Below are 12,021 nucleotides of genomic sequence, written 5' to 3'. Positions count from 1 at the left end.
ACGGGAGAGATGTTAGAAGCCGGGGCTCAACCTGATGTCTGCGTGAAGATGACCACCGCAGCGTTATTTACAACAGCCCAAAGGTGGAGGCACCGAGGGGCCTGCCAGCCACGGATGGGTACACTGAACGAGGCACGTAACGTGGGTTATTACCCAGCCGTAGGACGAGCGACATTACGGTTCACGCTACAGCGTGGACGGACCCCAAAAATACTATGTACGTGAAACGAGCCAGGCACAGAAGGGGAGATCTTGCCTGATGGCACTTACATGAATTTCCAGAAGAGGCCGGTGCAGGCAGAGGCAGCCAAGAGCCCGCGGGCACTGGGTCGAGGGCACGAGCAGCTACTGCGTAGCGGGCACAGGCCTCGGCTTGGAAGCGGATGGAGGCGGTGGCTGTACAGCGTGTGAACGGAGCGGATGCTGCTGCATCTGACACTAAACCTGCCAAACTGAAGTGTTGTATACATCTCATCACAGGGTGTAAAGTACGTAATCAGCATTACTTCATTTAGGTTTAATAAACTAGTTTTCTCAAGTTATTTCATAATGGGAATGGTAGGTTTTTTCCTTTGCATTCCGATAGTTTCAAAACCATCGTTACACGCAATAACCAGTTTAGTGAACTACTCTACAGCTACTCTATTTACCTTTTTCCACGATCTTCATTCCCAAGACCTCCCGACACCCCGGCGAGCGGCTGAGAATGAAGGCTGCCGGAGAAACACTCCCTCGCACACGACTTTACCGCCCTTGAAACAGGAAACGAGTCCCCGAGTTCTGTAATAACTGAGATAATTTTTCAATTTCAAGAGCAATGCTATCTCCAGGGTCACTGTCTCCGTTCGGTTTCACACCCGGGGGCTGATGACTGGATCGGGCGTTTCCACTGATTTGCAAAGGGCTGTGAGCAGAGAGCCTGAGGAGCCCGGGCCCAGGTGGACGCAGACCTGAGACTCTGCGTGGGCGGACCTGCTGCGCTGGGTCCGGTTATGGGCGTATGGAAACTAGTCTATGTTCTCAAATAAAAGCTCTACCAGTGCCCTCCTGCAAAATATCAAAGTTTAAACCAGAACAATTTCCTTAAGGGGAAGTCACGTGAAACTTAACGCTTATTAGGCTATTCTAATGGCTTTTATTTTCTTAGTTAATATTATTAACTTAAATAATATTCTAATTAATTTATAATTAAATAATTAAACAGTTACTAGGCTATTCTACTGTCTCCCCCTAAGTTTCTTGATTAAAATTATGATCAATAAATATACTTAATCTTTACATTATGTTTGTGGACCTCGATTTAACGGACTTTGGATTTAACAGACAAAATTACCAGTCTGTATGTCATATGTGAAAATAATACTCTGTTAATTTTTAAATGCTTTTAACCAAGATTTGCTTATAATTAAATTAACAGGTTATTTTTTTAAAAAATCAATTCACTGTTATTTTTAACAAATTTTAGCGAATAGGCCATATGTTGGAAAAAAACACTAGTGATTTCCCCGACGTAAATAAATATTACGTATCTACAATTACAGTCTCCACATTCAAATCCGAGAGCCGCGCCTCGTGGAGTGTCGGGGAACGACGGGCCCGGGCTCGCCCGCAGCCTGTGACTCCCTCACGCGGGCCCAGGAGGTTCCCAGCTGCGCAGCCCCGCCTGCGGGCATTGCGGAGTCCCGGCTGGCGAGCGCCCACTTCCGAGACCTAATTCAGCATAAATTGAAAATTACTGTCATACGTACAGAGAACTTTTCTGTGAAATTAAACTTTTCATACGTACTTAATTTTAATTACACAAACGTCTACATAAGTAAAAACAGGTAAAGTAATTTGTCAATTTCTTAACATACAATAAGAAAAACCTCCTTTCCTATATAACGGACTTTTGGCTTTAACGGACACCCCCTTGCCCGAATTAGCCGCTGTATCGAGGTTTTGCTGCATTTCATTCACAGGACTCCTCTGAGCAGCCACTGAGATCCAGGAGAAAATGAACCATATGGCCCCACACGGTTCAGAACCGATGCCGAGCTCCTGTAAACACGGCCTGTTTCCAGGTGAGTGCAGATTATTTCCATCTCCCTTAAATTTTAGTTGCTGTGTGTTCCACCTTAGCGCGCTCCCCCGCGTTTTCGTGGAGAGTGGCTTCAGGAATAGGAGTTGGATGGGCCAGGGCTCCGTGAGCTGGGCAAGTTGCAAGATGCGAGACCAGGTCTCCTGCAAACCCGGGTTACCTCCCTCCTGCTGCTGGCCTGCGGAGGGGGACACCCTCGCCCGGGGCGAGCATTCGGTCTTTACCGTCAATCCGATGCTCGCTGTAGGTGGTTCACAGAACTACCCTTGTATTTCTAGTTTTCCGAAGTGTATGGTAGATTTTGACAAATGTTTTTTCTCTGTGTATTGAGATAAGCATATTGTTTTACTTATTTATTTGTTAATATGGTGAATCACCTTGGTTGATTTTTTGTTGTTATTAATCTTCACTCGAGGATATTTTTTCCATTGATTTTCGAGAGAGAGCGGAAGGGAGGCGGAGAGGGAGGGGGGACATCGAATTGCTGCCCCACTTATTTTCACAGTCACTGGGTGCTTCCCGTTTGTGCCCTGACAGGGGACTGGACCCACGACGAGCTCCCGGCCAGGGCTCCTTTTCTGCTGTGATGGTTACTAACCATGGCGGGAGCTCAGAGCAGCTTCCTATTGCCTTTTACCTCTGAAGTTATAATAGCAGGTACATAAACGTAAGTTATTATGTTTATTCACACTTTGATTCCCCAGGAATTGCCACAATATCGCACGAGGTCCGTGATTTGGGTTATAAATTACACCCTTGGCGTATCTACTGGCTTATAAAACAGTCATGAAGACTAGGGTGCCGGCACGTTATGCATTGCTAATGTCCTTCAAACAATTATGTACCTGGACGAGTACGTTCTGTTTGCCTAGGCTGAAAGTTTACAATAAATGTTATTAATGGACTCTCCGGGCTATGTACTCGGGTAAAGCGGGAATCTACAGAGCTGGCGGGGTAGCTAGGTAGGTAGGTACATAATAGGCACCTATTAGACTTAGAAAGGTGTGATTGTTCCAAATTGACGCCAGTGAATTATAAACCATTAAACTTGGTACTAAACTTTATTGTCCTCAGAATATTCTTTACCCCCATTCTCTCAGAGGCAAAGGGATGCCTTCAGTTTGTATTGCTTGCCGGCAGTAAAGCTGCTCATGAATAGTTTACATTTTCTATTCAGATTCCGCATATTAGGCCAACACCGGCACAGTTTAGCACATATCTGGGGTGCAATAAAGACAATATATTTAAGTTTTTATGATAGATAGGCTATAAATGATGCCAGATGAGGTTGGTCTCACTTAATTATGCATACTAGAAAACACAATTTTTAAAATGGCTTTTCATTTTTACATTGTTGTGATTTAAAGAAAATTGTTCAAAATGCTTTATGAGGGGGCTTAATATGTAAAGATAATCTCATGGGGTTGTGATGATACGACCCAAAATCATCCGTGTTGAAACACTCACAGATCAACGCCCGCATAGCCTGACCCCTCAGGAAATAAACACGTGCCTTATGATTGTTATTTTTTTTTTATAACGAGTCACCTTTAAATTATATCAACTATCCTCTCTTCAGTTCGATAGCTAAGGGATCATAACAGGCCTGAGAAAACCAAATCCCTTAGTTGCAGTGTCTTCACACTATTATTAATATCATAGGATAATTTTAAATTAAAAGGAGATGATTATACAGCAGAATTATCACCTGCAGAGCCCTGGCTGCCTCTGGTCCCCCCGATGAAGGATCCGACATAAGACGAGAGGTCACACCGTGACCTGTCCGCGCTGGGCCTCCGCCCCGGGTGGCACCTGCGGACTGACGGGCCGCTTCTCACGGCTCACGCGCCTCAAGCGGGAAACTTCGTCTTTCCGGGCCGGCTCCTCGAGCTGTTTGCCACAGCGAGAGGCTGCCTGCTCCTCGGGTCATTTTTACAGTCACACCCGCTGCATTTTGCTAACAGGACGCAGCTCCAGGCACCTTGAGTCGCCCAGAGATTTAACGACCAAGGGCAGAAAAATAGTCCCAATCAATTCATCTGCCTTCCCATTATTTTTTATTATTATTTTTTACTGATTTTTAGAGAGAGAGGGAAGGAGAGGAGGGGAGAGGGAAAGAGAAATATCAGTGTGAGAGCAAAACATCAACCAGATGCCTCCTGCACGCCCGCCGTCGGGGACTGAGCCCGAAACCCGGGCATGTGCCCCGACCGGGAATCAAACGGGGACCTTTTGCTGCACAGGATGACCCCCAACCACCTGAGCCACACTGGCGACCGCTTCCCGTGATTTTTAATGCTTAATGCAAAACTGAAATAAATTTCCATAAAACTGAATTATAGAAAAAAAAAAAATCTGTTCCTGTTGTTATGGTAAGGACATGTAAGTAGCATAGAGAAAAGTGGGTATTTTTTTTTTTTACATTTATATAACTTTAAGTAGCTTACAAGTTTTCTGTTTAAACTTTTTTTTTTTTTTTTGGTCTCACCTTAAGCCAAACAAAACCATTTTATTTTTAGTTTATGTTTTATACCCTTGTTTTGGAAATCATTACGTATAAATTATTCATGACAAATTCCTACTGCTCAGTCTCCCCATGAAGCTCTCTGTAATGTATTATAAATGCTACGGCTGTTCAGAAATATTTTAAGAGCAGAATATTTTTATAAACACAGGTGAGGAGTGGAAGCCGTCAGATCGAGTCTGAAGAAATTATGTGGCGGCAGCAAGCGGCAGGAGCAAGTTAAGCAGCGACTCCGAGGATGTGCAAAGATGCGTCAGCTTCTGCTGTCCGATGAGGCCCCACCGGTCGACGTCACATTCACAGATCACGGGGGTTACTGTTCCTAAAGGGACTTTAGGTAGTTAATGGACTTCATACAGAACTCAGGAAATACATTCGGACACCGAAGAAACCCTGTGGTATCAGAGGTCCTTTCCCTTTTCCGGAAACATCCAGAAACTAGAGAAGTTTTACCTGGAATCTTAAAAAATATTCAGTTACTGGAGACCTGGGACTGGATTTTAAGCAGTAAGACCTAAGTAAAGTTTGAAATGTCTTTATAATAAAATTACCTCGACCCAGCCTGCAGTGCGTGCAGGTGGCTGGGCACCCTCCTGTGCGCCAAGAGGTTGCCAGCTGGGTTCCTGGTCAGGGCACACGCCCAGGTTTTGGGTTTGGTACCCGGTCAGGGTACATGGGGAAGGCAATAGATGGATGTTTCTCTCTCTCTTCCTCTCCCCTTCATCTCTCTTTAAAATAAAAACATATTAAAAAAAAATCAATTTGACCCAGATCTGTAGTCTGATGTATGTATATTTTCTAGTACATGTTTTATTCACTGGTTATTATGGAAAGAAATATATATTTTCATTTTTACTCATAAATTTAAGTTTTAGAAACAGCAGAGTAAATTCTAGTGATACTTGTCATGATTCGGGGAATATGTAAGTGTAAAATATATTAAGAAAAAATGTTTAATTAGGAAAATGCAATCAGGCCTCATGTATCCAAAATCATCAGCCCAGCAGGCTGCTATGTGGTTGTTGATTAAAGTATATGTTAATATATTTGTCGTTATTGCATTTGCCACTGTGCTTGACTGTGCAGTGAAACCGGAGGAGAATTTTTTTGAATTTTTAAAACTCTCCTACGTGGTAAAGTTTAAAACTTATCATTCGAAGATGTCTAGTTAGTGCAAATCAATGAGATATTGGCAAGCCGAACACATTTATTGGTTTACCGAGTAGCTTTTCAGTGAAGTAAATGTCAAATATAAACATTTCTGGATAAATATGACATTTTAACAGTAGCTGCCCTCAAACTGGCACAAACATACCTAAAAAACAGAAAAACCGTAAATTTACTAAAAACAAAATATAACGAATAAAGCTTCTAGAATTCAAAAGAAGGCTGCAGACACAGAAAGCCCATCGACTGTAAGATTATTTGCGTTTATTACAGTGCAGAAGGCCCGCTACGCGCGTCTTCGCCGGGAGGGCGCGTGTCCTGGGGCAGACAGTACATTCCCTTTTCCCGACCTCTCTGTGGGAGCAGCTATTCCTCACAACCAGAGACCCTGACAGTCACGCCTTTTCCACGGGAGCCGTAATTCGGGTGTTGCTGGAACCCCCCCCCCCATGCCTTTCTATATCCACTCAGACATTAGAAGGGACACAGACAGAGAGGAGGTTGCTGCAGTGGTTTTTGGGGAGCAAGATTGGAAGTTTCTCATACGTATATTAAGAAATATAATAGCGATAAATAAAATTTTGGATTCAGGGTTCAGCACTGGGAAAAGAAGGCCCGCTGGCAACGTTGTCCGGGTGCCGGAGAGTGGGGGGAACTGAGAAGGAAATAAACGCTGAACATTTGAAGTCAGCGGAGGTCTGATCTCAACAACCTGCAGCCGTAGATTTGAGAAACTTTTCAGCCCACATCCAGCCGAGCGCAACGCACACAGTGACAGAGCTGTGACCACCTGGCCACGAAACGGTTAAAGGAAGGTTGCTTTGTCCGAAGACTATTAAATGGAAAATAGTGACAAACGCAAAGGCTGTTATTGGAAGAAGTACCCAGCAGGGCAGGGAAAGGGCTCCTAGGCTCTACGTGTCACACTGAAAATAATCCACACTTAGCGAGACAAAGGGACCTGCTGGGAACCTGGGGCCATATCTCGGGGACGCGGGAACACACACTCCTTAAAAAGGCGCAGAGGCTGCCGGAAGACAGCAGCCTGGGATGAAAACGCCCAGAATAAGCGGGAAGAGGGATAAAGTACATAAGATTTTCAAAGGAAAATATCAAAAGAGCTAGATTAAAGTCCCCGGGACGCAGAAACGTATAAAACGGCGATGCTGGAAAGCAAGCAGGTGACTAACAAACGCATTTGGGTAAACAGCCTGAGAAACAGTGAACATCAAGGACAAGGAAGGGGGTTCTCTCCGGCGCTTCGAGAGCGCCTCCCAGCCCTGCTGATGCCCCAGGCCTAGCCCAGGAACACAGGCCTGCGTCGCGTTAGGCTCCTAAGCTCTGGGAATGTGTCACGTCAGAGAGAGGACCGAGTGCAGCTAACGCGTTCGGTTCTTCGTGCCTTTGAGTAGACTGAGCTCGAGAAAAGCTCCTTTGTCTGTCACTGTCCTGTTCTCTAAGGAAGAGCAGGAGAAGTGACACGTGTGGGCAGTGTGCAGCTTTCTAACTTAAAACTCTAACAAATGGGCCCGGCCGGCCTGGCTCAGCGGCTGAGCGTCGACCTGGGAACCAGGAGGTTGAGGTTCGATTCCCGGTCGGGGCACAGGCCCGGGGTGCGGGCCCCTCGATGCCCAGCAGGGGGCGCGCAGGAGGCAGCCGGTCAGTGACTCTCATCATCGATGTTTCTCTCCCTCTCCCTCTCCCCTCCTCTCTCTGAAATCAAGACATGTCTTTTAAAAAAATTAACAAATGCGGACGCTAACTCAAGGGCGCTGCAGGCATAAGGAGCGAGACTGGAAGCAGGTCCGCGTTTACCCGGCCGGCTTTTCCTTGGGAAGAGGGAGCTGCCACTCACATGAGACCCGATGCCCTTTGGAGCGGATCAGATGTGATTTCCCGCCACAGGCCGAGCAGATCAGGCCCCTTGAGAGACACCGGCCGCGCCCACTGCAACCTGGCCACCTCCCCAGAGACAAACGAATCTTCCATGAATGCATCAGGGGGTGGTCGCGATAGACCTGTTAGAATTTCCCAGAAAATAGCCTGAAACCCTTCATTATGTTGGTTTTTATGAGTTTTTTTTTTTATTTTTATTTTATTTACTGGCATTAGTTAAGAAACAACTATTTCCTTAATTGAAACTCAAGTGAAAAGTTTAATTTCACCAAAAAGCTTTCTACACGTATTACTTTTAAATTTGTATGCAATGGGGCTGGTGAATGCATTCCCCAGGCGGGGGCTGGCTCGGCGCAGGCGGGACCCTTGGCCCGCACCCCTTAAAACTGCTGCAGAAGGTCAGAGACAACGTGGGACCGCACACGATGCGCTGTGATCACGTGCTAACCATTCGGGGGCGCTCAAGGGGGAAAAAAAACATGCTCCAGAGAAAGTATCTTCCATAGCCCAATAAATAAAAATATTTTATACATTCATAAAAGTCGCGAACTTGTATTTCTGGTGATTGTTTTATGTTTATCTTGGGAGTTTTCCGAGGTGGGAAAGGCCTATTTCTGTTTGTTTCTGATCGCTAAGTGCTGACTTGGGAACTTCAGCGGGTTCCAGACGAGCCGGATGAAGGATGCTCCTAATTAGCACAGATCCCGCTGCACCCAGTGGGCGGACCCAGCAGAACTCTGCTCGTGGGCAATTAGGATGTTTTCCATCCCCTGGATTAGTGTCTTCATTTCCTAGGCTCTCCTGTTTTCTTTTCTCTGTAACATGGTTTAATAGCAGGGTTTTACATTTTGTCTTGTGAGAAAGAAAACAAAGATGGAAACTATTAGAATTTACATATTCTTTAGATCGCTGTGGTATTTTTGTAGATAATACAAAATAGAGCAAAAGAGAGGACTGATTTTTTTTCATATAATACTTCATTTCCTACCACGTTAAGTATGCATTTCCCCTCTTTTATAGTCTTAATTTCCAATTCCACATTGACTGTGAATACCGGGGCCACGTGGGCAGAGTGCCTAAGATCACCCAAGAAATGCAGCCTTAATTCAAAGCGCTGGCGTTTCGGTCCAAGTTATTTGCAATAACTTGGGTCTATGTAGAAAAAAAAATGTAAAATGCTTATTCGGCGATGTTTTCTATATCATGAAAAGTGTGACTGTCATTTTGGGGGCGCTTTTTATACATCTTGGCATCTTTATGGAAGAAAAGATTTAGGCTTCTTCCCCGGGATGCTATTTAGCCACGAAAGACATCAGAAAAGTGCGTCAAATCAGGCGAAACAGGTCGCAAGCTGGTCCGATTCCACAGCGACAACTTTAACTTTGTTATAATTTTGAAAAATCGTTCTGAGCACCTGTCAAGCCATTTTTAAGATTCTTAAACAAAATACTCCAGTTATTAAAACACACGCTCACCGCCAGGGTGCGGGGGCGCTGGGGGAGAGCGCCCGCCTCCGAGCGGCCGGGGGCCTGGCCGAGGCCTCAGGGAGGAGGGCAGGCGTCTCCACGGCCGGGAGGAGGACGCGGGAGACTCTTCAGCACTCAGAGAGGGAGCCTGTCTGCCAGCAGGGAAGGGCCTCATCGCGGCCCCTGCGGGAGGCCTGGTGGGCTGGCGGAGGCGGCTCTGTCTCTCGGAAAACGCAGCAAAGCTACACTTCGCCTTGGCCTGTGTTTGGGTGAAGTGTGTACAGAGCGAACTGACAGTGGAAACAAAGCGAGAAGGGAGAGTTTCCCACTTAGGAAAATTACGCTAAAGCCGTTCAGATAAAATCAGTCGGCTAGTTATCTACGAGCTATCTCTTTACCAAAGGAGATAAGGAGGCCTCCAGTGTGTTAACAAGTCGTAGCATGTAGATAAAATTCTCTTACCTGCTGTGCATGTGCATATGTATATTAGACACAGAGTGACTTTTAAAATTGTATAAAACAGGCTTTTCATTAATTGACAGTGGTCCTCTCCAAAATTAATTTAAAATAATGTGTTTAGGATGAGTTGCAAGGAAGAGAATTGTACAGATAAACTCTGTGTGTGGTATTGTCTTAGAAGAGAAACCAAGGGTGGGAAAGGAGACAAAAATAAGAACCTAAATAGCAGGTTGCGCTCAGGAGCACCAGGCTCGCACAGCAGTTCTGTTTGAATCGGGAGGACGCTGCATCAGGCCAGACCCAGCTACTATTCTGCTTACCACGTTTGTTGCAAAATTCTCCCATAAAAACGTCAGCAACTGGACCCGTGACGGCAGATGGGTATAAATGATGCAAATGTATGTTGTTTTTATGACAATTATCTCTTTATAAAATAGCCACTGAATAGACATTTTCTGTCTAGTTTTTGAATCATTTAATATTCTCATACAAATTTTGGGGGAGTTGTAAGAATAAATTCAATTATAATGAAGGACCATTAAGAAGCTGACAAAGACCAGTTGTGAAGATTGGACAAATTTATGTTAACTATGTGGAGCTCTCGAAAGTACAATTTTTTTTTCTAAACTGAAAATTACTTTAAAGTAACTACTACACATATAAAAGTCTTCGATTTCTCGCACAGCCCCATTAACACTGGTTAGTTTATACACTTGCCATGATGCTATATTAGGAACGAAATAATGTAAAATATTAAACGAGATAACAGATATTTGAAAGAAGCAGTGAGAAGAGGCGTTAATTACTCTTCGCTCATTAAGATGACTGGCGTGCCTAACAATAGGGAGAAATTAAGGAACAAAATGAGACGATTGAGAGCAGCAGGTAACATTTTAAGAGTCTGAAAGTTCTCTAACGCGGTTAGAAACACGGCCCGTCTCCACAACACGGAAACCTGTCAGCAGCTGCAAAAACAGCAGAGCACTTGGGGTGGCTGGTGGAAGGTTGTTTGAAAGAACAGATGTAAAGAAGTAAGGAGATTGTCCCAGAAAGATCCAAATTTTAATGCAGAAAACTATTTACTTTTATTTTGTATTGATTTGAGAGAGAGGCATGGATTTGTCGTTCCCCAAGAAGTGACACCGAACGGCGGGAAATGCCCGAGTCCTCAGGGCAGCCCCGGGAGCTGCCCCGCACCCCTCGGGGCTCCCTGCGGGCGCCAGCACCCTGGGGACACCCTGACTCCGTCCCTGTGTAGCTGCCACCTCCCGGGGATCCCCTCGGGACTTTGGGGCTCCTCTGCAGCTGGGGTTCTGTTTGTTTCTGCCTGTTTGCTTGGTTCTGTTTCCTCTAATCCTTTCGGGTGATTCGCCCTCTTGAAATTCCCGCTTGTTCGTTTCTTTTTGGTTTTTCGCCTGTGCTCGTGACGTTAGATCTAATAAATCACTGCCGCACCGAAGGCCATGACGCTTTAACCACGTGGTGTGTTTTTTTCTAAGGGTTTTATAATTTTAGCTCTTGCATTTAGAAGTTGATTTATGATGAGCTGATTTTCGTAGATGGTGTAAGGTAAAGATCCAACTTCATTCTTTTGTGTGTGGACGGAGTTGCTTTAAAGGGAGCGTGTAGCTCTAAGGCACCTGCCACCTACGACTGTCGAACATAACGGAGCAAACAATAAACAGCGACCTGTTGTCACGACTTCTTTTAAATTTACATTTGGCTGAGCCCTTCCTGGATAAGAAGAGGCCTTTCCTTCCTCCTGCTGAGGTCCTAACGGCATCTGGATTTGGAAGAGAGAGAAAACGATTTCCGTCTGAAGATGACATGATCTTGTATTTAGAAAATTGTAAGAATTCACAAAAATAGAAAAAACCCCCGGACAAATTCCTACGGTTAGCAGCTCTATTAGCACCTTCCAGAGAGTGAGGGGCGCGGGGCGTTGGGAGGGTCTACATGTTTTGGGACCCCCGTGTCTATATTTGTGTAAACACACACGTGCACGCATGTGGGTGAGAGCGAGCTAAGCGCAATCACCGAACATTTTCACCCCCGAGGTTCCCCAGCCTGGGGCCTGTCGGCCGCTGACTCGCGTTCGGGGGCCCTCCCCTCCGGCCCTGGCCACCCCTCCACCCCACTCCAGCTCCGTGGCCTTGCCGGGCTCATCGCAGTGAACGACGCACGACGCCCGGCACCGCAGAGGAGCCTCATTCTCTGCAAATCCAGGCTTGTCCCCCGTGAACCCGCTCTCCCGCGGCGACTTGCGGCCTGAACTACGCTCGCTTCTGCCGGGCGCCGTGAAGGCCGAAGGAAAGGTGACCGCAGGCCCCCTTCAGGGGAGTTCACAGAGAAACACATTTTCTAGGCAGTTTAATCTCATCATTAGGCTTCCCGGGGCTCTCGGGGTCTCTCCACGTGTCCGTCGGCCT

General features: G+C 45.9%; 1 long non-coding RNA gene across 15 annotated transcripts in view; it reads right to left on the bottom strand.

Moving 5' to 3' along the window:
* Nucleotides 1-12,021, bottom strand: part of LOC107526463 (uncharacterized) — a 276,844-nt gene that overhangs the window by 37,810 nt on the left and 227,013 nt on the right. Inside the window, exon 8 of one of the 15 annotated variants that reach the window (XR_015715775.1) lies at nucleotides 1,755-11,375. The exons of the other annotated variants lie outside the window; for them this stretch is intronic. This is a non-coding gene — a long non-coding RNA (uncharacterized LOC107526463). Of the gene's footprint in view, nucleotides 1-1,754; nucleotides 11,376-12,021 lie in introns of those variants that run through there. 15 annotated transcript variants of the gene reach the window in all.

This window comes from Miniopterus natalensis, chromosome 16 (assembly GCF_054644295.1).
Source record: "Miniopterus natalensis isolate mMinNat1 chromosome 16, mMinNat1.hap1, whole genome shotgun sequence".
Lineage (NCBI taxonomy): Eukaryota > Metazoa > Chordata > Mammalia > Chiroptera > Miniopteridae > Miniopterus > Miniopterus natalensis.
This window is presented reverse-complemented; position numbering and strand designations above follow the sequence as displayed.